The sequence below is a fragment of the Meriones unguiculatus genome, chromosome 9 (assembly GCF_030254825.1).
Source record: "Meriones unguiculatus strain TT.TT164.6M chromosome 9, Bangor_MerUng_6.1, whole genome shotgun sequence".
In the NCBI taxonomy this organism is placed as follows: domain Eukaryota; kingdom Metazoa; phylum Chordata; class Mammalia; order Rodentia; family Muridae; genus Meriones; species Meriones unguiculatus.
This window is the reverse complement of record NC_083357.1, coordinates 108185538-108213197: the sequence shown is the minus strand read 5'-3', so window position 1 is coordinate 108213197 and position 27660 is coordinate 108185538. Positions and strand designations below refer to the sequence as shown.

At 38.7% G+C, this 27660-nt stretch overlaps 1 long non-coding RNA gene across 9 annotated transcripts in view; it reads left to right on the top strand.

Annotated features, from left to right (window-relative positions):
- The window catches only part of LOC110541176 (uncharacterized), a 361531-nt gene that overhangs the window by 109637 nt on the left and 224234 nt on the right, over positions 1–27660 (top strand). The window contains exon 5 of one of the 9 annotated variants that reach the window (XR_009594299.1): positions 8359–8492. The exons of the other annotated variants lie outside the window; for them this stretch is intronic. This is a non-coding gene — a long non-coding RNA (uncharacterized LOC110541176). The remainder of the gene's footprint in view (positions 1–8358; positions 8493–27660) is intronic. 9 annotated transcript variants of the gene reach the window in all.

Below are 27660 nucleotides of genomic sequence, written 5' to 3'. Positions count from 1 at the left end.
TCAATCAGGCCCACAAGGCAGGAACTTCAATGTCCCTAGTGCCCCTCTGTTTCCCAAAGTGGGTATGTGGGTGGGAGGGGGTTCGATGCCTGGCTTCTGATTTAGAAGGACCCAGGATCTGGGGAACTGCAGATTCTCAAGGGTGCACTCACTTACAGGCAGGTCTCTTGGCCGAGATCGTGTTATCCGGGGCTCTCTGCTCTCTGGTTTGGCCCTGCTTCTTTGATGTGTTCTGCCAGTTCTGTGCTGCTGTCACTGCCAGGTTCTGAGGTCTTGCTGCAGCTGGAGAATTCAGGGTGGTCACTTCAGCAGGGATGGGGTAATCAGGCTCTCTGTTCTCTGGTTTGGCCCTGGTTAGTCTTAAACTGGAGGGCTGTGGTGCCCCGCCAGTTCACTACTGCTCCGCTGCCACGTCCTGCTGTAACTGGAGACTGGCTTGCTAGTCCCAATGCTTTCTGGGAAGTCCTGGGATCTCTTCGTTGTGCTCTCCAAGCTTGGGAGGCCCAGTGCCTGGTGTGTCCAGGTTGTATGACGTTTCTGCCTGGTTTCGGTGAGTATATAGCGTATTCTCTGTCACTGTGGGATTGCGCGGGTCGTACCGTCAGTGATGGCGATCCTGCGGAGCTAGTATGGTGTCTAGCAGAATCGCGCCCTGGGAGAATGGTGCAGCTGCTGCGCGAATCTGGGACTCCGGGGTATGTACTGCTGGCTTTTGTCTGCTGCTAAAGTGGTTGGGGCTCCGTCTCAGCGGTTGTATACCCCAGGCAGTTAGGTCTGCGCTGAGAAAGATGAGTCAGCTGTGCCGCTGTGCCGAGGAGGAAGGAGGTCTGGGGGAAGGGAGTGCAGCAAGAACAAAGGATCTTTTCTCTCCCTCTCCAAGCAAGTCTCCGGGTGACCGGAGGCCTAAGTTTTCACCTCCTGCGATGTTCTCTGGTGTTCAGAAAGCCTCGCTGTGGTTTTCCTGGGTTGGGGGTCCTTCCATTCTCCAACTCAGAAGATCAGGTATCCCACCGCTCAGAAACTGTGTGTGCTAGTCGCCATCTTGGCTCCGCCCCCCTCATTGATCGGGTTACATTTTAAATTAATAGAAAAACTATTCTTCCCAAACAAACAAACAAACAAACAAACAAAAAACACCCGATTTTTCTTATCTATATGCTCACTGGAACATCGTCTTGCCTCTTACATAGAACTAACTTCTTCTCTTCCCACACCTCTTCCAGAAACCAACAGTTGTGGAGATCTATACTTCAGCCTCCCTATTGCCACTTTTTAAGAGTTCTCTTTGCATATATACCACAGGCAATCCGAGGAGACCAACACCAGAAGGCCTGCTAACGCTCCCATGCCCGCCCATTCCTTCAGATGATTCATGGCTGCAGCAATCCATGATGATAATCCTGTGGCTAGTCCTGCGTCCACTCTGGTAGAATTTACTGTGACAATGGCCACTCTCAGCTGCTCCATCGTAGTATCGAATTCTCCAGTCCAATTACCTAAAATATAGCTAGACAATATGCAAGATTAGAGTCTCACAATAGCGTAATGCAGCCATGACCATTCAGGCCTTTACAGCCATTGAAGCTACTAGTTTATGGAGGGATGGGGGTTGATGTAAATGTTGCTTTTATTTCCTCAGATGAAAGTATGAGATGAGAGCCAGTCCCTTTATGAATAGATGGCTTGGGCTGAGTCCAGAGTGTTTCTATACATCTCTCCTTAGGCTAGTCATAGGATTAGAAATGTCTAGCATCCTTTTAATCCAATCTTCTGCAAGTCCAGACCTTGAAGGCTTCAGTTTCCAGCCTCCACCTGTTAGTTATCTAGAGAATGTTTTCAGCTTCTGAGACTTAATGCTGAATAAGCTCACCTTTCTAGTTCTTTCTGAACTCTGGCTGGTTGGTTCAACAAAGCTGTTCTGTCTCAAAACTCTCCAAACGGCCTGATTCAAACTGGCTTCTCTCTACTTCTCACTTTCCACTGCCTAAATAGGTGGCCATCAAAGAGAACTCTTTTTTTTTTTTTCAATGCAGTTTATTCAGGAACCTTGAACAATCATCTGACCCTGGGGAAAGCCAGCCCACAGTTTAAATAGCCTCTGGGTAGCCAACCCCAGCATGCCACGTGGGCAATGCAGATAGGTCCACATACATGGAAGCAAGCCAGATCCTCAGCCTTAGCCAAATGTGGAGTTGTTCCTGACAGAGAGCACTCACCATCCGGAAGGTGGAAGGCGGAAACCAGCTCCATCTTTAAGGCGCGGCATTACACAGCTCTCTACAGTTCCCCCTTTTTGTTTTAGACGCATCAGGCAAGAGTAGAGGTCTGGTCTCTGATATTAGAAATAAATTGGGACTTTGTACAGATGTTCATTTAGGTGTCATCCACCCAAAGAGCATCAGACCCGTCTGATACCTTTTTCTCAGAGGCGGGACCTGGGGCATCAACCCGCATGCAATCAGACATGCTCTTCTCTGGGTCCAAAGCGGCTGACCCTGAGTGCAGTGCTTAGCCTCGCATCCTGAGCATAACATTTTAGCTTTTTATGGTAGCCAACCGTGCTTGGGGAGACTGTCCTGCTTCAATGGCTGTAAAGGCCTGAATGGTCACAGAAACTTTCCATGTTCTTTCTCAACTATGGCCTGAAATCATTGATATCACTGCAAAAGTAGCTCCTTGCTCATCACAGTCACAGGAGCATGGATTATGGGCTTTCATATGGTTTCTGGTTTTAGCACAAACCAGGAACATGACCCTCAGCTGCAGTAGCCCCATTGACCTTGACAAGGCCCCCCTAGGAAACCAGGATGGTAGATATCACCATGGCCTCAGGTGGAAGCCCTGACCACTGGAGTACATATGGCTCTCATGGCAGCATGTCCCAGGGGCATCAACAGGGACTGCAGCAAATAGCATATTCTGCATCTCTCCATAGTACACATACTGCTCCATTTTTCTATCTTTCTTATCTCTCCATCAGATATTTGTTTGTTGTAGTGATGCCCGCTGCCTTATCTCCCTAGGGAAACAGCACTACCGTGTTTCTACTTTTTCTTACATATGGGACTAACTGAAAGAATATGATTTAATAGGTATAAATTGCTTGCTGTAAACACATAAGTAACCAAATATGATCCAAAAAAAAAAAAAAAAAAAGCCAGGCAGAGCAGCATGTACCCATAACCCTAACAATGTAGAGGTAGACATGGTATCCTACCAGTTTGTTTGCTGGTCACTTTAGCCTCTTTGGAGAGTCCTGTCTTAAAATGTAGTGGGAGTGAAAGTGAGAGAGACACTCAGCAATTACTTTTGGACTTTTTACACACACACACACACACACACACACACGTGCACATATACCTGTACACATACACATGTATACACACAGAAAGATATCTGTCACTTACTTTTGAACTTACTTCAAATATGTTATGAATTACTTTTAGACTCTTAATTAATCTTTCCAGGTATGTATGTTAGAAAAGCAATAATCTGTGTAGATACCTGTGAATGCGTGTTGAGGTAAGCATCTCTCAGCACAACGTATTAAGAGAGAGTTAATGAAAAAAGAGTTGTCTATGGAAATATTATGCTGGTCTACTTTTATAACACTGCCCAAATAAAGCATCTTTGCGAGCCAATCAAAGACTATCTAATTTGGAGTCACAAATCAAATGTATTATATTTCAGGATTATAATAAAAAGCAAAAAATCAATTTGCTTTCAATGTTTATGAAAGTGATTACTTAATTCTGAGGAAAATTTAGATCTGAAAAATAACTATTGAGTGTTATTTATATGGGTGTAACTTTTATTCCTATACATTATTATCACTAAGTAGACTCTGTATTTAGCCTAATGACCTGTATTTACAATCTTAAATATGAACATCATCTTTACAATATTAATAAAACCTGCATGTCTGCACACTGAAAATTACTAAAGCAGATATTGAAATTAAAACTTTAGGACTCTTTAGAACTGTTATATACACTAATTATATTGGAAAGTAGTTCTGTTAATTTTTATTAACTGTTACGAGTTTTACAACATGGTGGTTAAAAGACAATTTGTGGTTCAGATAAGTGGCTGCTCTTCCAGAGGACTGGCATTCAGTTCCCATTGCCCACATGGTGTTGTCTCACACTCATAGGAAATCTGTCCTTGTATTCTGTCCTCAGGCATGCAGGTAATGTACAAAACACCCATATAAAAAAATAAATTTACAGAATTTTAATTAAAAATTGAGAAAGTGATATTCTTGTTAAAAATAAACAATGGCATTAAAACTGCTCACATGTTTTGTCAAAATTTCCTCCCTTATGGAATATTATCTTAAATATGAAGTGAAATTCAGAAATAGTTTTTGACTGACTATTATGTGTGTGTGTCGTAAACACACAATATTACGTATTTTTTGAAAAAATCAATTTATTAATAAAACTAAGCCCAGTCTTTGTGAATACCTATGACATAGGAGAAGACTCCCATCCATGTATTGAGGTAGACATTTGGAAGAGCACATTAACCTTTCTTTTCCTCCAACCTTCTTTCTTTTTCCTTGTAGGTCCTATAATTTTAGCACAGATACAGTCTTATCTACATAGCAAAGAAGAGCCCCAAAAGGTTGGATCAAAAGTTAAACAACCCTTTTCTTGACAGTGAGAGAATCATTTGATTCACTTTGTTTTAATGTTTTATGTTTTCTCTTGCGTTAAACCTAGAGAAAAGGAGTTGGGGGAAGCAATGGTCTAATTCTCACACACCATGCCACCACTCAACTCTTAACCCACCCCCAAGCCTGCTTACATTACAGAAATCATTCTTAAAAGGGAGTTCTGTCTGGTGTTTGGGGCATTTTGACCCATTGATTAGCTCTCCCTCCCAAGGGAGGAACTGAGAGCTCAGATTTTCGTCTCCACACACACTGTTAAGTGTGGAGATCCAGATGCTCCCCAGGCAGCTGGACTCCCTCTGGGTAGTCAACAGTTGCCATTCAGAAGCTCATATTTGGGGGAATAAAACCAGACAGGAGATTGATGCCATTGAATTCATGGAGCCACTGTCTCCCTCTGGGAGAGACTTTGGGAGCAGACTGGTATCTTTTTTATTATATGAAGCTGTGTGTCAGGACTGGCGCTGAGTGCAAAGTGTCCCAAATCTCCCCGTAGCCCCTCATGGTTCTGCTGCCACCTCAGCTGGAGTGCACAGGCTTCCGATTAGTTTGGAATTCTGTGAGGAAGGACCCAGGGCTTACAGTGCTACTTGTCGATAATGTCGCATTCCGTTTGGGACGACTTAAGTGTAGAACATGGCTGATTTTTCAGTATTAAATGTACTGGGTAATGTTGTAAACTAAAGATTAAAATATTGATTCCATTTCCGGAATCTAAATTATCCTAAAACATTGGTAAAGCAAACATACACTTACGTCATGTGTAACTTACTATGATGATGAGCATGGTTCTGTACTCTTACCTCTCATTCTTCAACCTCGCTGACAGCGGGATCAGGGGAAAGTACCAGCCTCCTTGAAAATGTTTTCTTTTTTCTGTTCGGTTTGGTTTTGGAAGTGAAGAATAATGAAAATGTCTTTTACGTGTTATACTATGGTGTACATATCAATGTCTAATTTGTATGCTAATATTTATATGCTAATCTCTAATCTCTGATACAGCAATGTTGTTGCTATGCAGGGCATTGACAGATAATCGGGCGAATGTAACTATAAAGAGGCCCAGGACAGAATGATTTGCCCTGAAATAATTGTTATGAGAGGATCCAACAGCAGGGCCCCGTGTTTCACAAGCAGACTGAAGTTTCATTATAGACTGGTTCATAGACTTCAAGCCTCCTTCACTGAGAGCAAAACACTTTTGTTTTCCTAATTCTTTACTATAGAATATACTGTTTTATCACTCAAAAAAAATGGGTATGTTTCTCCTGCCATTTCCACTCATAATAATAGCAAATGTTTAGTATTATTATAATACATTTATGAAGAATAAATAACAAGAAAACCATAACCAAACATGAATTAAGTGTTTGTTTTCTGATACATAACTTCTGAACATGATATTATAATTTAATTTCAACTGTTAACTACATTACATTTATTGAATTATATATAAAGGATTTTAGTATGCAAGTTTAAATACACAGATAAAAACAGAACTGGGGCTGGAGAGATGGCTGAATGGTTGAGAGTGATTTTTACTTTTCCACAGGACTTAAGTGTATTTCCCAGTACCTATTTAAGTATCAAAACACAAATGGTAGACATTTACTTGCACATGCACAGAAATAAAATAAGTCTTTAAAAAACAGAAGATGCAAGCAGATACTGTTTCAAGTTGATGATACGCTTTCTTTCTGATCTTACTCCAAGAAAAGCGAGAAGCTTGATGAGTAATTGCAATGTGCTGTATCACTAGCCTGCAGGAATTTCATTTTGATGAAAAACAGCCTTTCTTTCTAGCTTTTTATCCTAATGCTTACATTAACTTCATGAGAATGATTAAATTTGGGCAACTTTCAAAATTAAATGTTGACAGTGATGAAAGTTTTAATGCCATGTCTGAGTCTGTAAAGGATGCAATTAATAAGAAAAAAATAAACTTTGTTAATTTACACTAAAGTGCAGCTGTCCAATATGTGTATAGCTTAAAGATAAGTAGTTCATGGTGTCCTTTAGGAAGAAGGCAATTATAGCAGACAAATCAACAAACAAGAAAAATATGAGTCAAGATAAAAGTAAACACTAGATTCAAAGTGCAAAAGATGAATTGTCACCCTCAGGTTAATCCAAAAATCAGTTCTTATGAATCCAGGAAGTGTTAAATTACATGGAAAAACAGTTAATTTACTGTCTGTTGGCCTTCTGTATTTTTCTTATTTCCCTGTTCATCCTGTTCTATTTTCACATCCTACTTTCGCTCTCTGCAGTGTGGAGGGAACATATTATAGAGGTAACTGACATTCTCTGACTCTGAATTTTACATTGTATATCCTACTTTATGATTCATATCTTGATTTTATTTCATTACTTATTTCCTTTTTACCTAACAAGATAAACGACTAGTTTCATTGCGTAGCACTCTGAGAGTTTTCTAAAAACAGCAATTACCTGAAAGCCTTATGGAAGAGCATACTAGAGAGGAATACCAACAATTCTACTAATGCTGTCCAGTAGGACACATTTGAAAGCATGTTTTATTGCGTAAAACTGCTAAATACAGATTACAGACTCTTTGATACCTGCAAAACAGAGAATCTGAGGCTTCTGTAGGACACATAACTTCATTTCCATACACATTCATAGCTCATGGGAAATTCACCTGCAGGATGCACGAAGTACGACAATGTGAGGGTTCATAAGCCAGAGCACGAAACCAGCAGTACGCTCATGGTTTTTTTTTTTTTTTCCTGGAATATTTGAGAATCAGGGACCAGTTGAGGCAGAAGCTGTATTCAAAGTTTAAAATCTAAGTGATTATAAGAAAATCAAATACACGCAATTTTACAAAAGTTTCAAACCGTACTGACCGACCACATTTTCTACTTGGGTTTGTATAATCAGCCCAGACTCTCTGCATTTCAAAGGAGAGGGCACATCATGTTTCACTGATGAGACCATTATGTAGGCGTCTTAAAATATCATAACTACACAGCCAAAATAATGGAAAAAGTGCAGAGTCTTGGGAGTTAGCTGTCAGTAAAATTATTTTCCTGCAAGCCTGAGGACTTCAGTTTAATCTCCAGATTGCACATAAAAATGCGGGTAGTGTTGGAGGGTGCTTTTAGCTCTGGCAACCTAGAGGCAAAAACAGGTGGTTAGAATTCTCTGACCAATCAGACTTTGTAGAGAATCTCAGGTGTCGCTGAAAGACACAGTTTCAAGAAAAGAAATGGTTGGATAGTGCCTAGGGAAAAATACTCAAAATTGACATCCGGCCATCATGCACACATGTGCAGCCACAGAGAGACACAATACTGCTGCACATACATGAATACACACACACATGCATGCACACAAATACTGAGAAAGACAGGGGCAAGGTAAGCGGGGATAGAAACGTGTACTAATGTCAGATCTTATCCAGTTTTGGAGTTATCTGTCAAGAATTTGAAAGCTTACTTTCAGTCTGATAAAGAAGATCAAGGGAAAGTACTGACATTTATGAAATAAGTAAATATATAGAAGTATATAAGCTAAACAGAAATAGACAAAATTAAACAAAAAATGTTATCAGAGTTTTATTTTTATTTTTTTTACTTTTATTTTTCCTTTTATTAAAATTAGATTTTTTCTCATATAATAAATCTTGATTACAGTTTCTCTTCCTTTTATCCTCCTAGGTCCACCTCTTCTCCCATCCGTATCCACCTACTTCTGTCTCTATTAGAAAAGAACAGATGTTTAAGAGATAACAGCAAAATGTAACAAAATAAAATGAGATAAAACATAAACCATCCTATCGCAGCTGGACAAGGTAAACAAATAAAAGGAAAAGAGTCCCAAGATAAATGCATAAGAAACAGAGTCCCACTCCTTCACACACACAAGAGACTCATAAACATACTAAGCTGAAGCCATAAGCTACACACAGAAGACCTGTTGTATACTTCTGAAGGCACAGTGCCTGCTGCTTCAGTTTCTGTGAGCTGATATGAACTTTGCTCAGTTGATTCAGAAGGCCGCCTTCTCCCCTGTGTCCTCCATCTCCTTCAGCTCTTACACCTTTTTGTTTTCCAACTCAGAGGATTCCTCTGAGCTCTGAGGGAAGGTTTTTGATAAAGTCATTCCATTTAGAACTCTGCTCCTAATCCCTTTCTCTCTCTCTCTCTCTCTCTCTCTCTCTCTCTTCTCTCTCTCCCTCCCTCCATTCTTCCCACCCTACCCATCTCTCTGCATAATATCTAGCTGTGTATTTGTTCCCATCAGCTGCAGGAGGAAGCCTCTTTGATGACAGCTAAATAAGGCATCATTGATCTGTAAGTGTTGTAGAACATCATTAGGAGTCATTTTATTGTTATCATTTTTTTCCTTTATTTAATTTTTATTTTTTAATATTAGTTACAGTTTATTCACTTTGTTTCCCAGCAGTAGCCCGCTCTCTCATTCCCTCCCAAACCCACCCTCCCTGCCTCATCTCCTCCCTGCCCTTTTCCAAGTCTGTGGATAGGAGAGGTTTCCTCCCCATCCATCTGACCCTAGCTTATCAGGTCTCATCAGGACTGGTTGCAAAGTTAAGTCCTCCTCTATGGCCAGGCAAGGCTGATTCCCCCCCCACGGAGGTGGGGGGATGTCAAAGTGCCAGCCATTGAGTTCATGTCAGAAATAGTCCCTGTTCCCCTTACTATGGTACCAACTTGCATTCTGAGCTACCATGGGCTATATCTGAGTAGGGGTTCTAGGTTATGGTCCTTGGTTGGAGAATCAGTCTCATAAAAGACCCCTGTGCCCAGATATATTTGGCCCTTGTGGAGCTCCTGTCCCTTCCAGGTCATACTAATTCCCCTTTCTTTCATATGGTTCCCTGCACTCTGCCCAAGGTTTGTTTATGGGTCTCAGTATCTGTTTTGATACACTGCGAGGTAGAGTCTTTCAGAGGCCCTTTGTGGTAGGCTCCTGTCCTATCCTGTTACTTGTTTTCTCCTACATCCAATGTCCATCCCATTTGTCTTTCTAAGACAGGATTGATCATTTTACCCCGGGGTCCTCTTTCTTGTTTATCTTCTTTAGGTGTACAGATTTTAGTATATTTATCCTATCTTATAGCCCTAATAACCACTTATAAGTGAGTATATACCATGTGTGTTTTTCTCCTTCTGGGATAGCACACTCAGGATGATCTTTTCTAGATCCCACTATTTGCCAGCTAATTTCATTATTTCCTTGTTTTTAACTGAAGAGTAGTATTCCATTGTGTAAAAGCACCACAATTTCAGTATCCATTCCTCCGTTGATGGACATCTGGGTTGTTTCCAGGTTTTGGCTATTAGGAATAAAGCTGCTAAAAACATCGTTGAGCAAATGTCTTTGTGTACTTGAGACTCTTTTGGATACATACCTAGGAGTGGTATAACTGGGTCTTGAGGAAGCGCTATTTCTTAATGTCTGAGAAAGTGCCAGATTGATTTCCAAAGTGGCTGCACAAATTTATGTTCCCACCAGCAATGGAGAAGGGTTCCCCTTTCTCCACAACCTCTCCAGCATGTGCTATCACTTGAGTTTTTCATCTTGGCCATTCTGATGGGTGTAAGGTGAAATCTCAGGGTTGTTTAGATTTGCGTCTTTCTGATGGCTAAGAACATTGAGCATCTCTTTATGTGTTTCTTTGCCATTCCATGTTCCTCTACAGAGAACTCACTGTTTAAATTCGTACCCCATCTTTTAATTGGATTGCTTGATTTATTGCTTTTTAACGTCTTTGGTTCTTTCTGTATCCTGGATATCAGCCCTCTGTCAGATATAAGGTTGGTGAAGATCCTTAAGTGTCATTATGCTGTCGTTTTGTTCTGACGACAGTGTCTTTTGCTTTACAGAAGCTTTTCAGTTTTATGAGGTCCCATTTATTGATTGCCGCTCTTGGAGCTTGTGCTGTTGGTGTTTTGTTCGGGAAGTTGTCTCCTGTGCTAATGAGTTCTAGGTTCTTCCCCACTTTTTCTTCTAACAGATTTAGTGTGTCTTGTTTTATGTTGAGGTCTTTGATCCACTTGGACTTTAGTTTTGTGCAGGGTGATAAATATGGATCTATTTTCATTTTTCTGCATGTAGATATCCAATTGGACCAGCACTATTTGTTAAAGATGCTGTCTTTTTTTTCCATTGAATGGTTTTGGCTTTTTGTCAAAAATCAAGTATTCATAGGTGTTTGGGTTTATTTCTGGGTCTTCTATTCAGTTCCATTTTTCCTCCTTTCTGTTTCTATGCCAATACCATGCAGTTTTTATTGCTATTTCATTGTTATCATTTTTTGGAATGGTAGTATTTGGTTTTATTCTAGATAGCTGAGCTGTCTAGTCCCAGTTTCTTAGTCAAGCAAGCAGCGTCATGTATGGTTCCCATCCTGGGTAGTGGCTTATACGTCAGATCAGACACTGCTTGGTAACTCTTAAACTTTTGCCCTAGCAATTGTATGACAGCCTTGTCCCAGTATATTTTGCAGACAGGAAAAGCTGTAGACCACATGTATTGTGGTTGTGTTGTTGTCAAATAGGGTTTTAGAATTGTTAATAAACAGGAGTCAATGTTTTAGTCTAGTTTCTCTTTATGGAAATACAATTAAAATCTACACTGCTACCATCAGCATAAAAGATACTGAGAAAAAGTAAGAGAAGAGTAAGTATCACTTACTGAGCAACTGCTTCTGAATCAGCACAATTACTCTATTGAAGACTAATTAAATCCTGACTGTGAACACCTATTTTGATCTAAAAATTCCACAGATTTTGTTATATACTCAATAGAACGTATTCAAAGTATGCTACTCATCATTTTCAGAAAACTGAAACACAAAATGTTCATTTATTGTGGAATTGGTTTATTATAAAATAATGAGTTATCAGCCTATGGAAATATGCTAAAAAAAGTTATATATTTGAAAACGGAATTATTTTCTCTGAACAATTGTAAGTATGGTATGCGAGACTTAACAATTTCATCTACATTAGTTTAAATAAAAGTAAAGCTGTTGATGACATTTTTCCATTATGGATGAAGTATAAGGGTTGTAAATAAAACTCAAGAATGTGTTTGGGTTATGATCAGTTTTCTGTGCAAATTTTGAGTTGTGCTAAGTTTGTGAAAGTTCATTGATTGTAGCCTTACAATTTATATTCTTTTGTTATATTTGAGTAAAGATTTATTTTAAAATAAAATAGAATTTTATCTTAATATCAGATAAAATCTTAACAGAAAAAGATAATGTTAATATAAAAAGTCAAATTTGTAGTTATATTAAATACAAAAGTTTTATCAAGCTAGTGTTATTTAATTTATTATCTTTAGTGTTGTATTTGATTTCAAATTAATTTGTACAATTGCAGTTTTTTGTAAGTATGTATGTGTGTGTCTTGTCTCTATGAACTTGTTACCATTAGTGCTGTAGAGATACAATTTTGTTGCTACCCAACCTCAAATAGGACCCTCCTGTTTGAGTTTGCAGTCTTCCCAGTCCTGATAGGTTTTCATGAGCCTCATGTTAGATGAAGCACTCCCTTTCTCAAGAAGGGTCCAACTCTCTGTCTGACCTTATCCAGAGAGAGTCTTTTGGTACAGATGCCTCTAACCACATTTGATATAAGGCCTTTGGTCTTTGCTAGCTCTCTCCTCTCACTTATAGCATAATTACGCACTGTATTCTCATTCAAATAATAGGAGCTTGCTGCCAAATGCAAATCAAGAATCGTGGGGATTCCTATTTCCAACCAATTATGCACACCTCTCCTGGGTGCCCCACCCCCATCTACTCTCCAAGGACTGTAAAGTCATTGTTCACCATGAATAAGGTTTAATTATCTTGCTGAAGTGGTTCCATGATGTCATTTTCCTTTGTACTTGCTTGGCCTCCAAGCCCTGCACCCCAACATTGTTCCTTCTTACTTCATGGGTTTGTGGCCTACAGCACTCCAGAGAAGAGGAAACCCACACAATTTTATAAGAGGATCCCCTGACCCTGACTGAAAAGACAGAAGTTTTGTTGGACTCCACAGCCAAGTTCATAATACACTTCTAGATCATTTTAGAAGACACATCATCTGCTTTTCCCGAGTGTGCTCAGTCTAAGTGTAAACCGCCATTAAGAGAACAATGTAAAAATTGATCTAACCTGCCTTGCACTGTCTATGCATTCACGTACTAGAACCTGAAATAATGCACAGCTTTAATCTTAAATTATTTTCTCTTGCATTCCCTTTCTCCAAAGTAATGTCTCTGTGTGGTAGTAAACACATGCTGAAAACAGCCAAGAGGTTGAAAGCAAACTTATCCAATAAATATCCCCCATAAATGTTGCAACTGACCTGTGGATACAGGCTGGTGGTGGGTTTTTGTTTACTATTCTGAGTTAGTTGGAGCAGCGATATAACCTCTTCCCACATAAACTCTATTAAATATTTCTGTAAAGACTCCCTCATCCCCTCCTATGCCATAATTTTTATACTACTCAATAGATACAGGGCAAATCCCTTTGTTAAGAGTGGTGAGAAAGACATAGGGACAAGCAGACACCAAACGATTTTCATTAGGCCTGGATCCATGCATCACAAAGGCTATACTTTGGCAAGTAACTGGAGATGAAAAATAGATGGAAGACATGGGGAGATGAGTGGAGAGTTTAAGTTTGGCCTTCCACTTAATTAAAATATGTGGTTTTTCTCTAAGATTGTAAGTTTTTTTTTTTTGGTGTAGATGTCATTTTTTAATTTTTATTTTTATATTAATTACAGGTATTTACTTTGTATCCCAGCTGTGGGTCCTTCCCTCATTCTCTCCCAATCCCGCCCACCCTCCCTCCTCTCCTCCCTGCCCTGCTCTAAGTTTACTGATAGGGGAAGTCCTCCTCCCTTTCCATCTGACCCCAGTTTATTCAGGTCTCATCAGGACTGGATGCAACGTCCGCCTCTGTGGCCTTGCAAGAAGTCCCTCCCTCGGGGGTGCAGGGGGAGTCAAAGAGCCAGCCACTGAGTTCATGTCAGAGACAGTCCCTGTTCCCCTTACTAGGGAAAGCCACTTGGATGCTGAGCTGCCATTGGCTACTTCTGAACAGGGGTTCTAGGTTATATCCATGCATGGTCCTTCGTTGGAGATTCAGTCTCATAAAAGATCTCTGTGCCCAGATATATTTGGTCCTTTCTGTGCTCCCATCCTCTCCATGTCTTACTAACTCCCCCTTCTTTCATATGATTCCCTGTACTCTACCCAATGTTTGGTTATGAGTCTCAGCATCTGCTTTGACACACTGCTCGGTAGAATCTTTCAGAGTCCCTCTATGGTAGGCTCCTGCCCTGTTTCTTGTTTTCTTCTACTTCCAATCTCTATTCCAATTGTCTTTCTAAGTAAGGGTTGATCAACTTACCCTGGAACCTCCTTCCTGTTTAGCTTTTTTAGGTGTACAGATTTTAGTATGTTTATCCTATCTTATAGGATTCTTTTCTTTTTTTTTTCTAAGACAGGGTTTCTTTGTGTAGCTTGGACTCACTTTGTAGACTAGGCTGGCCTCAAACTCATGGAGATCAGACTGCCTCTGCCTCCCAGTGTGCTGGATTACAGGCATGTGCCATGGGGCCTGGCTCTCGTAGATGGTTTTTAATGTGTTACTGGATGGATGAATTCACGTGTTCATGTGTACATGTGCAAGTAGAAGTGAGATGTTGAATGCAAGCATCTCTTCTGCTGAAGGCATAAAACAAGAGAAGATTAAGAAGATCAGATCTTTCATTGAACCTCCTGGATGTGGCTGAATGTGCTTAGTTAATGAATTTCAGGGTTCTCCCTATGGATTTCTCCCCTCCCCAAAGGCTAAGACAACAGGGATTCACTACCACACTATTTTGTTACAGGATTAGAACTCAAGTTGTTATGCTTGTGTTGTAGAAACTTTGCTGACTGAGCCATCTTTCTAGGCCCTGAACAATGTATTTTAAAGATTACATTGTAACTGTTTTTTTATTATTATTATTACTACTAGTAGTAGCAGCAGCAGCAGCAGCAGCAGTAGTGGTGTCTTAGTAATACAATCCAAGGCAGCCTACTACTCAGAGATTCACTCTTCTCTGATTCCTGAGTGATGGGGCAAACCATTATACCTAACCAAATAGTTCTAAAACAGTTTTTTTTTTTAACTTTAACTAATCTTTTAATCATGTCAAGTATAAATAAAAGCTGGGAAGGAGACTTACTGTATGCATGTACTTACCACCAAGCATCAAGGTATGAGTCCAGTTACAAAACTAGATGGTGGAAGGAGAGATCTGACCTCCTCAAAGTTCTTGTCTGACCTCAACACATTCCCTAGCAAGCACACACATACATACACAGACATACACATGTACACATACACAGAGAGAAAAAGAGATAAATACTAAAGTAAATGTTATTTATAAACCATGCAAAGAACCAAAAGACAAGGAACTTACAGGAAAGTGTGCCACTCAATAATAAAACAGTATATTCCACATGCAGCAAATAGAGAAATGTTCAAATTACTTGATAGAAACTGTGACACTGTGAAAATCTTATAAATCTAAGACAAAAAATATCAGATTATGTTGACGTTTTCAAGGAAAACGAGGATGGCATTCATGATCTCACTGGTGCCGTTTGTCTTTCGACCTTATAATGACAACTCTGTTGATAAAAAATATAGCCTAGTCAGCAAGACTTTATTTATAGTATCTGGTTGACTCCGATATATCTAGACTGATGTCAAACCCACCTTTTAAGAAGCTTTTACTTTATAAGTTAAATCATAGTATCACACTACTCATTTTTGGATGAAAATAAGGATACAACACACAGCAAGTAGGATCATGTTTGATAGTCTTATCTATTGAAAGTTATCTTTAGAGGGTGGCATGTGCTTTCAGGTGGCAATAAAAGTATGTTTGTACACAAAGTGAAGGCTAAATTTCTTATCACTGTAGCCTTTTACTGCCTTGATAACATAATCCATAAGTCTCAAAATTTCCATCCCTTTGTTCTGTCATTACTCTTACAAACTTTCATGTTATGTGTCAGCACTTCCTCTCCCTTTCTATTTATTCATCTTGAAAACAAAAATGATGCTGATCATATGATAGTTTGGGCTTTTGATTCTTCACCTGTCAGATTGCTTGCTATTAGAATCACACTCTCTAATGTTAACGTAGCTGCAGTTGGATGAAGATTCATAACACAGCCTAGAGATTATTAATGGGTTATATATAGGTGGGTTTAGATTTGTTACGTGTTTCTTTTCTATGCATTTTATCTCATGAATCAGCTCACTTAAAATGACTGTATTAAATTTTAAATTTTTGCAGGCTCCTGTTTATGGTTGTGTTTCTTCCAACCTAACCAACTGAACTTTGCTGAACTACAATAACAAAGAGAAAATAACTTTATTGGTCTATTTTTGCCTTTTGTTTCCAACATTTGTCCAAAATTGTTGATGCAGTATGGGCCTTTGAACAAGGCATCCACTCTCCATACTACAGGATCCTGCTCTGCTTTTCTTTTTCTTTATTAAGTGATTGATATTTACTTCAATTGTGTGTATGGTTGTGTTTCTATGTGGGAATTTGTACACATGACTGCAGGTGTGCACAGAGGATCGGAGGCTTAGGTCACCTGGATCCTGAGTTACAGGCAGTTTTGAGTTAACTAACATGGGTTTTTAGAACAGAATTTAGCTCTCTGCAAATGTGGTTCATGATTTCATTTGTCTGGGCCATTTCTCTTGCCCCTGATTTTCTAGGGAAGACTGTTTTAAGGATTTCCTTTAAGTTTGGTGGAAGTCAACCCTGCTTGATCATGATGGGACCTGTTGAGTTTCTATGGTGTTGTGTTTAATTTCTTAGTATTGAGCTCAATATTTTCCATTTATGTCCACCATGAAAATTCATTTGAAGGTGAACTTTCCTCTCTACCTGCACTGCTCTTAAGTAGCCCCTTTCTTGACTGTTCTCCTGTGAGCTTATCCTATCTCTGACTCATTCTGTCAAATCTTTGTCTGATTCACCTATTTGTTTGTAAGTAGATGTCATTTTTCAGGTTAAAGGTATGTATTAAAGGTGTATATGTATTCCAGCCAGAGGTATTAAAGTTGTCAGTGGGGATAATCTTTTTGTGCACTGTGTGAAGATTATTTTTGTATCTTCAAGTGCAAATAATCTTTGTGCAGGCTGGACTTTGAATTGTCATTATTAAAAGGCATCTTCTGGCATAGTGTTTTGTAAGCATTGTTCTCCATTACCTTTCAATTCATCGAATAAAAAGTTGAAAGGCCAATAGCTGGGCTAGAAAATTAAGGGGGAAGATCTGATCCCAGTGAGGGAGTTCAAAGTGAACTAAGTTAGCTGACCCTGTTGATCTCCTTGTGGAGTTTTTGTCTCCTCTGGGTCCCTTTATCCTTTTTTCCCACTCTTCCACAAGACTCCCTGAGTTCCACCTAATGTTATGCTCTGGGTCTCAACATCTGTTTCCATCTACTGACGGTTGAAGCCTCTCAGTGGACTAGGCTCTTCTTTGCAAGCAAATCAGAATATCATTAATAAAGTCAGAGATTGGCTCTCTCCCATCGGGTTGGTTTCAGTTTGAGCCTGTTATTTGTAAGCCATTACCTCAAATTCTGCTCCCATCTTAAATTGGAGATAATATTAGAATGCTTTTTATAAATAAAATTAGAATTTTTTATCTATGAGACTACAATTGACTGAAGAAGTTATTATCATTGAGTTAGTATTGATAAGGAAAAATGTAGTTCTGCCATTTAAAATTTGTTTTTTTTTTTTTTTACATTTTCATTATTGCTGTTTTCCTCAATTTTTTTTTATTTTATTTGCTCCTGAGTTATCATCTGACTTTTTTTTATCAGTGTAAATAAATGGGTGAATCTCCTTCACCTGTTTTAAATGATTTGATTATGGTAGCTATTTCTTTCCACTTCTATGACTCAGACTCATGTAAATATTTCTTGTAAAATTAGGGTTGTGACTGAGACCTCTCTCAGCTTTTATATCATCTCAGAACTATTTCATTTCTTAATCTCTGAATTACCGGTTTGCTGCGTATTTTATTCTTGGTAGGTTTATATTTTCTTTCTAAATGTTGATTGGTACGTTTGCTATTGAAAACTGTTATTTTATTTTGGGAGTGTGTTTCCACTTTTTTGTGGTAAGTTGAATCAACTTCTTTTGTAATCTGTTTTTCACAGAGGCTAATACTAAAGGTTTTTCCTTAGGGTGGAATTTTGGAAAGCTATCTGGTGTTTGGTTCTTACGGGATACAAGTGTAGTAGTCTCTATCAATCTGTTCAGCTCTAATATGTGGCTTTAAATGTAGAACAGGGTCATCTAGTCTATATGTTTCTTTGAGGAGAATCAGTCTAGTGTCCCAATTAGGTGTTATACTCAATAAAATTTGGATGGTGACACTCACTTTGTGGCCTCTTGATAGCAGTGGGAGCGACAGTGCAGGGAATATGGATCACACAGTTTATTTCTTTTTGCATCTCTAGGGCAAACTCTTCCCCCTAAAGTCTCCCACAGTCATACTATCAGTGACATTATTAGAGTTTAGGAATAACCACACTCTGACCACTTGAACACTAGACTCAGATTGATTGATGTTTATTGAATGCTGAACAAAGATTGACCCATCCTGGACACAGTCTGAGATCAGGAGATCTGTGACTCTGAGCTGTTTCCAAAGTGAGGTTTTGTTTTTGTTTTTTGTTTTTTTTTTTTTTTTTTTTTTTTTTTTTTGGATAAACCATAACAAAGCAGGAAAAATAATTTTTCCAGGTACAGTGTGTTCGTTTAAGAAGGAAGAATTAATTTTTGCTTCAAGTTCTAGTATCAAGGTAGCTAGACAAAGCTCTTTAAGCTGAATGGCTGGAATTAGGGTCTGGGAGCTTTTGGGAGCTTTTCAGCTTTCCTGGGAAAGGAAACAAGATGCTGTGGTCCTAATTCTAATAAAACATGCATTTGTCTTTAATTCAAGCATAACATCTATTTATCATCTATTGTTTTATTCTAACCAGTAAGTCTTGAGGTATTGAATTGTATTCTGGTCTTAAGCAGATAGGGCTTGAGAACTTGGGCTCTATTTTACCTTATAATCAAAATGGAGACTTAAAGGCAAAATGGCTTTTGACATGCTAAAGACCACAGCAGGTGTTAACAGAGGAGGTACAGTTATGCTAAGACCTAAAATAGGTCTCAAGGGCGGGGCAGTAGTTATACAAAAAGTTAAAAAAAAAAGTTTAAGCAGATTTATAACAAAATGAGTCTTAATAGAATGCCTGTCATCAAGAAAATAGCTCTTGTGTGGTTGGAAGTAACAGTGGCCAACAGAGAAGACAAAACTGGATCTAAACTGCCCCTCTTTGCTGAGCTGTCCTTCCCTCTCGAGGCCTTGTTCAGGGGAAACTGCTTGAGTCACAATTTCTCTGCTAGGTCTATAAGTTCAGATGGCTCAGTCTCCTCTGATACCATGTGTGGAGTTGGAGTGAGAAAACAAAAGGCATTTCTGTTGTCAAAGATGGTATGAGTTTTGGCAGCAGTTTTATTCCACTGAGTTGGGCCTTGAATACTTTAATAATCAGTTAAGAAAGCCTGAGTTAGGAGAGAGACAGTGTGAATGCCTCTCTTGAGCATAGCTACCATATGGGCTGCAGGTAGTTCATTTAATTGGGATTGAGATCTGGGAGGGACAGTATGATAAATGCTATTATGTGTAATAAGTACTCCTATGTCTAGAGACATTTAATTCTCCAGCAACATCATCGATTTACACTACCCCTTTATCCTTTGACCTGCACAATGAATATCCTGGTACGCAGACTGGTACACTTGCTGATGAGACTTGTTCTGTTGTCTATATTGACATTCTGTACCTAACAATTTTACAGGCTTCCTGTTCCTCACACGCTCAGTTTAAGCACCTTTTTACAGCCCTTCATCCACAAATGCAGCTATTGTGTTGTTTTACCCTTTATGGACAAGGAAGAGGTAAATATTGTGTAAATCTATTTCATCATTGAGGCATATTCAAAGTTAGTTGTTTTTATCGTCATCATCATTGATATCATCATCATGACCACCGTTACAAATATCATTAACTTGCTTTCATGAATATGAGGCTTTCAAATTTAAGCCTTCAAAGGTAAACTCAAAATTGTTGAAATTTATACCATTCAATATTGGATAGCATAATTTGTGTTTTTTTTTTAACTCTAAAAGCAATTCAAGATTAAGCTTTTACTTTTCATGGTTAAAATTTGAATTTAAGAATCAATCATTTATTAAAAATCTACTATTATCAACAATAGATTATAAAAATCTAGGCCATAATATTTCTGTATTATTAAGGCAGAAAGACGCAGAGACAATTTGCTTCCTATAGTTAAGAAATATAAAGAATTATAGATATTGTGCAGAATTCCACTGACTCAGATTCCTTAAAGTTTCTTTTACTATTGACACTCACATTTATGAGTTCTTCAGTTTATAGATTTAATGGCCATTATGTATTTCTTGATAATTAGCTATAACCTCATTTTCAGAACAGAAAAACATAAGTTTTTTATAAGTATAAGATTTTTCTCTAGGGATTTTATGGTTTGTAAAATTTGATTCCATGTACTATACAGAACATTAAAAAGAAGAACTACTCTAAGTATTCTGGTAACATAAAAAGAGCGTATTACTTAAATTGTTAGTTCTTACATTGTGTTAATTAATATACATTGTTTATGTTGTCAGAGAAAAATTTCCTCAGAGTTAACACTTAAGTAGAACTTTTCCAGACTATTGCAATGAGAATTAAACTGGAACAAAATAAAAGAGTAAGAGCAAAATAAAGAACTTTACATTAAATGCTTCCTGATTTGCTCTTTCAAAGTCTGAGAAGAAAAGTCGCTGTCAACTCTCATGGTCATAATTCCAAAGAAAACCTTCTTGAAAATCCTGAGTGTAAAACTATCAAGAAGCTGTGAGAAAACTGACATGTCAAAAGGGTAGACAAAAACTTAAAAAAAAAAAAAACAAAAAAAACCAAAAACCAAAAAAGACTAAAAAGAAAAAACAACTTTGATTGGCCAATAGTCAGGGTGAGGTGACTCTATTTAAAAATTTTCCAAGTTTTTGGGTCATTGCTACTTTCTTATTTTATTTTTATTATTAGTTATTTTATTAACTCTGTATCCCAGCTTTATCCCTCTCCCTCATTCCCTCCCAACCCCACTCTCCCTCCTTCATCTCCTCCCTGCCCCTTTCGAAGTCCACTGATAGGGGAAGACCTCCTCCCCTTTCATCTGACCCTGTTTTATCAGGCATCTTCAGGAGTGGATGTAAAGTCCTCCTCTATGGCCTGCCAGGGCTGCTCCTCCTTGGGGAAGAGAGATCAAAGAGCCTGCCATTGAGTTCATGTCAGAAATAGTCTGTTTCCCTTACTAGGGAAACCCACTTTGTTACTGAGCTACCACAGGTTACATCTGAGCAGGAGGTTCTAGGTTATATCCATACATGGTCCTTGGTTGGAGAAACAGTCTCATATAAGACCCCTGTGCCCAGATGTATTTGGTCTTTCTGGAGCTCCTATCCTATCCAGGTCATACTAACTTTCCCTTCTTTCATATGATTCTCTCCACTCTGCTGAAGGTTTGGTTATGAGTCTTAGTATCTGCCCGAGGAAATCATGAAATTTTCAGGCAAAAGGTGGGGTCTAGAAAAGATCATTCTGAGTGAGCTATCCCAGAAGGAGAAAGACACACATGGTATATAATCACTTATATAGAACTAGAAGATATGATAAACATAATGAAATCTATACACCTAAAGAAGATAAACAAGAAAGAGGACCTGGGGTAAGATGATCAATCGTCACTTAGGAAGATAAATGGGATGGACATGGGAAGTAGGAGAAAACAAGTAACAGAACAGGAGCCTACTGCAGAGGGCCTCTGAAAGACTCTACCTAGCAGTGTACCATTGCTACTTTCTTGATCAGTTTATTTAAAGAATGTGTGAAAGACTCTACCCAGCAGTGTATCAAAGCAGATGCTGAGACTCAAAACAAAACTTTGGGCAGAATGCAAGGAACCCTATGAAAGAAGGGGGAGAGAGTAGGACCTGGAGAGGACAGGAGCTCCACAAGAAGAGCAACAGAATCAAAATATCAGGGCACAAGGGTCTTTTCTGAGACTGATACTCCAACCAAAGACCATTCATGGATATAACTTAGAACCCCTGCTCAGTTGTAGCTCATGGCAGCTCGGTATCCAAGTGAGTACCTTAGTAATGGGAAGAGGGACTGTCTCTGACATGAACTCAGTGGCAGGCTTTTTGATCACTCGCCGCCTTAGGGGAGAGCAGCCTAGCTAGGCCACAGAGGAGGACAATTCAGCCAGTTCTGATGAGACTTGATAATCAAAGGTCAGATAGAAGGAGAGGAGAACCTACCCTATTAGTCGACTTGGAAAGGGGAATGGGAGGAGATGCGGGAGGGAAGGGGGTATTGAGAAGGAATGAAGGAAGGGGCTATGGCTGGGATACAAAGTGAATAAACTGTAATTAATATAAAACATGAAAATTTTATTAAAAAGAATGTATATTTTTATCAGTTTAGCATGTGTAGCATATTCATAAAGAATAGAAATCAAAAACTAACCAATGAGTTCACAATTAATCTGTAGCCAAACATGTCACAAGAACATTCCAATATCTGATCATGTTGCTAATTTTACTCTTGTGTTTTTTTTTTTTTTTTTTTTCAATGCAGTTTATTCAGGAACCTTGAACAATCATCTGACCCTGGGGAAAGCCAGCCCACAGCTTAAATAGCCTCTGGGTAGCCAACCCCAGCGTGCCACGTGGGCAATGCAGATAGGTCCACATACATGGAAGCAAGCCAGATCCTCAGCCTTAGCCAAATGTGGAATTGTTTGTGACAGAGAGCACTCACCATCAGGAAGGTGGAAGGCAGAAAACAGCTCCATCTTTAAGGCATAGCATTCCGCAGCTCTCTACAGTTCCCCCTTTTTGTTTTAGACGCATCAGGCAAGAGTAGAGGTCTGATCTCTGATATTAGAAATAAATTGGGACTTTGTACTGATGTTCATTTAGGTGTCATCCACCCAAAGAGCATCAGACCCGTCAGATACCTTTTTCTCAGAGGCGGGACCTGGGGCATCAACTCGCATGCAATCAGACATGCTTTTCTCTGGGTCCAAAGCGGCTGACCCTGAGTGCAGTGCTTAGCCTTGCATCCTGAGCATAACATTTTAGCTTTTTATGGTAGCCAACCATGCTTGGGGAGACTGTCCTGCTTCAATGGCTGTAAAGGCCTGAATGATCATGGCTGCATTACGCTGTTGTGAGACTCTAATCTTGCATATATACCACAGGCAAACCAAGGAGACCAACACCAGAAGGCCTGCTAATGCTCCCATGCCTGCCCATTCCTTCAGATGATTCAGGGCTGCAGCAATCCATGATGATAATCCTGTGGCTAGTCCTGCGTCCACTCTGGTAGAATTTATCATGACAATGGCCACTCTCAGCTGCTCCATCGTAGTATCGAATTCTCCAGTCCAATTACCTAAAATATAGCTCGACAATTGTTTAGACAGATTTGCAGCACAGGAAAAATTCTCATGTTATATGCTAGTGACTCAAAGTCCAGCATATTTTCATTGACAGCCAAGTTGAGCGATTTGCCATAGGGTATCAATTTGCTCCTGCACGGGGTCAATCCTCTGATTGAACACCATCAAGCTTCCTTTTAGTTGAGCATTAATTCCTTTTTGTACAACTAAGGCATGAGCTACATTGGCTAAATGATTATTCAGGGTCTGAGCAGTCTGCACAGTGTGACTCATGGCTAATGCCCCGGTGGTAGCTCCAACAGCCGCCAATGAAATGGCAGTAACAATGGTGGCTGTAGTTCCAAGATCCCTTTTCTGTCTGAAGAGAGTCATAGCGTGAGGGGCATCAACGGGCACAGGCACCCAGCAAGGCATGCGATTTACTCTTGTATTTTAATGTTTAGCAAGACTCACAAGTAGTGATAATGGAAATTCACAAAAGACCAGATAGTTATTCATCTACCACAGATCTATGTCTCCTAGCTATAATTAAAACTGCATACATATCAGTTTTGGACATCTTGAACTTGAACCTATTGCTATTTTAATGGACAACATAGTGATTCAAAGGTTGCTTCTATTTGCCAGAATATATTTCATTGAATACAAACAGATGGTGTCTCATTTAGACAAATTGTACTTCAAAACAAAAGACCCAATTCCATGATTTATAGAAGATACATATTATGTCACTTATTTTTCAAGTGAACATAATATTAAATAAGTAAAGAAATCTTATGATGATCATGAAATTAATGATAACCACAGGTGATTTTCTCTGTAAAAAAAATTCATTTCCAGTCTTTTGTGTCACAATATATTTTGAACGCTAGTCAGCAGATAAAACATACCTTTATTAACTGTGACATTGACAGTATAATTTTTAAATATTGCTGAATCAAAGTACCTGCAATTAAACTATAAAATGGAAACAGGGAACTATATAAAGAGTGTTCTCATTAACTTCTTAAATAGCTCCAAAGTATTTTAAAATAAACGTCTCTTTAATTTTTAAACAGTTTGTGGTAATTAACAGTGGAGAAAAATAAGATACAATTCTCTCAAGAGGACGAAAATGAGAATTTGATCTGAGTTATGTATTACTTTTGAAAGAGGTAAGCAAGAAAATATGCAATCTCAATACATGAATAATTTCCTAGGCATCATTTCTCATGCCCATCATTCTCATAATCTTTATCACTATTAAGAACTTCTACTCTCTGCTTCTTTCTCAGCCAGCTTTTGCTAAAATGCTGCACAGAAACTGCTGCTGATTATATCAAATACATGCTGTCATATTGCTCAACAAAACTTTTAACATCATTGACATTCTTGACTCTACAAATGGCACTGTGATCCAGTAGGCCATCTATTGACAAAAACCAAAACTGAAGTTTATGCTGAATTCATTCTTCACCACTACTCTAATACACATGTGAGGAGTTACAGCTGTGTCTATGTCCCTACTTTCTTACTGTCACTTACTTTGCATGTCATTCCATGTTGTTTTAAGCATGACACTTTTCAATTATCTTATGACTCTTCTTTCATTTTTCTTATATTATGTATGTATGTATGTATTTCTTACAGTTTACTCACTTTGTATCCCCTCAGTAGCCTCCTCCCTTGTCTCCTCCCAGTTCCACCCACCCTCCCTCTACTCTCCTTATGCCCTTTTCCTATTCTCCTGATAGGGGAGGACTTCCCTTCCCTTCTATCTGACTATAGCTTATCAGGTCTCATCCTGCCTGGCTGCATCATCTTCCTCTGTGGCCTGGCAAGGCTGCAATCACCAGGGGGAGGTGATCAAAGAGCTGGCCACTGAGTTCATGTCAGAGACAACCCCTGTACCTTTATTATAAAACCCACTTGGAAACTGAGCAGTTTATGGACTTCCTCTGAACAGGGGATCTATGTCCTCTCTGTGCATGGTCCTGGGTTGGAGAATTGGTCTCTGCAGGCCCCCCCTGGCTCCGTATCTTGTTTTTTTTTTTTTTTTTTTTTTTTTTTGTGGAGTGGGGGAGCGATGTTGTTCTACTTATGGAGTTCTTGTCCCCTCCAGGTCTTTCTATCTCCTTTTTCTTCTATAAAGTTTCTGGCACTCTTCCCAAAGTTTGGCTATAAATCTCAGTATCTCCTTCAATACCCTGTTGGGTAGAGTCTTTCAGAGGTCCTCTGTGGAAGGCTCCTGTCCTATTCATTTTCTTCTCCTACTCCGAGATTTCTTTCCTGTTACCCTTATGAATGATTAACATCTTCCCTAGAGTCCTCCTTGTTGTTTAGTTCTTTTTAGGACTACAGATTTTAGTATGTTTATACTATATTACATGGCTAATATCCACTTATTAGTGAGTATATACTATATGTTTCTTTCTGTTTCTGGGATACCTCACTCAGGATGATCTTCTCTAATTTCCACCATTTCCTTGTAAATTTCCTGTTTTCCTTGCTGAGTAGTATTCCATTGTGTAAATTCTATATCCATTCCTCCACTGAGAGACATCTAGGTTGTTTCAGATCCTGGCTATTACAAATAAAGCTGCTATGAACATATTTGAGCAAATGTCCGATTGAATGTTGGGGCATCTTTTGGGTATATGACTAGGAGTGGTATGGGGTTGGGGAAGAAATTAAGGAAACAGCAGTTTTCACAACAGCCACAAATAACATAAAATATGTTGGTGTGACTCTATCTGAGCAAATGAAAGAGACCTGTATAAAAATATCTACATAAAGCTTCATCTTTTAAATTTATCCTTGAAAATTTTATATATGTACATTATAGATCTATATCTATCTATAACTTTCTCTCTATATCTACAGTGATGTGATTTGTACCCACACACAAACATACTGATCAGATCCAGCTCTGACCTTCCATCTAACTCATTTATGGCCCTTCTAACACATTTCAAACTCATTTTTTATTTACCTCTTTTTTATTTTATTGAGAATAAATTTATTTTCATACAACTCATTCTGAATGGTTTCCCCCTCTACTTTTCCTTTCACATTTCCTCCTGATCTCCCCTCTCTTCTCAATCCAACTCCTTCCTTTATCCCCCTAGAAAACAAACAAGAATCTGAAGGATAATGATAAAATAAAGTATTGTAAGATAAAACAAAAACAAGCTAATTGTAATAGGATAAAATAAATGTGGGAAAGATCCCAAGAAAAGCCACAAGGACTGTATAAAACATAGAGGCATATTCATTCATCCATTGAGAAATACCAAATAACACAAGACCAGACACTTTACTATAACTCTAAAACTTATAGGGTAGATGAATAAATAAATAAGTAAAAATAAATAATAAAAATTAAAATAATATTAAATTTAACAAAAATATATCATTATGAGACAAGGAACCTCTAAAGATGAACTTGAGTTTTTCTGTTGACATTTTTTTGATGGTCATGTGGTTTACTATTAAGAGCTGTTTGTTTTCCCAGTGAGCCTCCTTTGAAGAAACCTAATTTTTATTCACAAGTGGCTATCAATCGGAGCTACCTACTGGGTTAAGGATGGGAGATTATGTCAACTTCTCTTTTCAGCTCTAGGAGCTCAACTGGTGCAGAGCCTTAAATGTTCAGGGGATGTAGTCTCACTCTCTGAGTCTGTAAGTGTGTTTGTCCTGCTATGTTTAGAAGGCCTTCTTTCCTCGAGGTCTTCTATCCCCTCCAGCTATTATCCTCGTTCCACCTTCTCTTCTGCAGGGTTCACTGTTCTCTGTTGAGAGAGCTTTGGTAGAAACATCTCTTTAGGGCTGAATGTCCCGAGCTCCTTCCTGCCAGTTTGTAGAGAGCAAACAATAGCCTTTCAAGTAGCTTATGCTGAGAGTTTCCTTTGGAACCTTTTGGGTAACAACTCGATTAGATGTAAACACTTCCCAGTACTGAAACTTCAAATGATAATGAGAGATGGTCAATTGGCCCTTTGACTCCTCTGTCATATGATCATTTCACTTAGATCACCTTCATACTGTATTAGGCACTGTATGTATTTATGCTACTGTATATACTGTACCTAATACATTACGTATCGCATTATTACAAACAGTAATACATACTGTATTAGTAATATGTACAACACTCAAATGGTCTTTAATTTTAGCTATTCTTCCCCACATTCCCACCCTGGTCCCTGTCTCTCCTACCCATCCAAATTTGACACATACATTCCAGTCTCTATCCATCAATCCATAACTATTCCATTTTTCCTCCTTACTAATCTCTTCCCTTATACATAACCTCTGTGGTGTATGAATTGTAGCTAGCTTAGTTTTCACTGAACACCTAACATCCTCG